Consider the following 699-nt stretch of genomic DNA (forward strand, 5'->3'; position numbering starts at 1 on the left):
ACAAATTTGTTTAAGACAAATTTGGCATTTCCATCTTCTGTCGAAGGCTGGATACCATTTACAGATATGACAACAGATGTTGTCACTACCTGACCTAGTCAAGACCCAAATTCAGAAACATACTTTGACTACAACATCACNCAAATCATAACTTAATTAAACAAGGATTAGACAAAACTTTCCCTACAGAAATCTCAAATACTATACTTTCAAAGTTAGAATTCCAAACCTTCCAAGAAACCTTATGTCTAGATTCAATTACGGAATCTACTGGCCAACTTTTTGAAAAACACGAACTAGAACTTAAACTCAAAGAATTATCCCACTTTGTAATTACTTCAAATCACATATCAGACTTCAGAGGTTTCCTTAGACCTTTTGAGGTAAACGCCACTTACTACCTTGGTAATAAACTCCAAACTTTCAACTTTCCCACTTATAATAATCATCATGAGACTGATGATTGGGATAGGAGACACTGGAATTATTCCAGTGGACCAGAGACAGACTAAAACTTTATAAACCTTTACTAAAGGCATACTCCACTCTTGCGAGAGCATACCCCCCCCCTACTTGGTATCAGAGCTTTTACGATTTCTGAAACACAAAATGGAATATACTTATTTCGATACTTTTACTGTCATGAAAAGACAATATAGAGAAGTCATAAGACAACTTAAAATATACCAACCTCTTGTT

Source organism: Ipomoea triloba, chromosome 16 (assembly GCF_003576645.1).
Source record: "Ipomoea triloba cultivar NCNSP0323 chromosome 16, ASM357664v1".
Classification (NCBI taxonomy): Eukaryota; Viridiplantae; Streptophyta; class Magnoliopsida; order Solanales; family Convolvulaceae; genus Ipomoea; species Ipomoea triloba.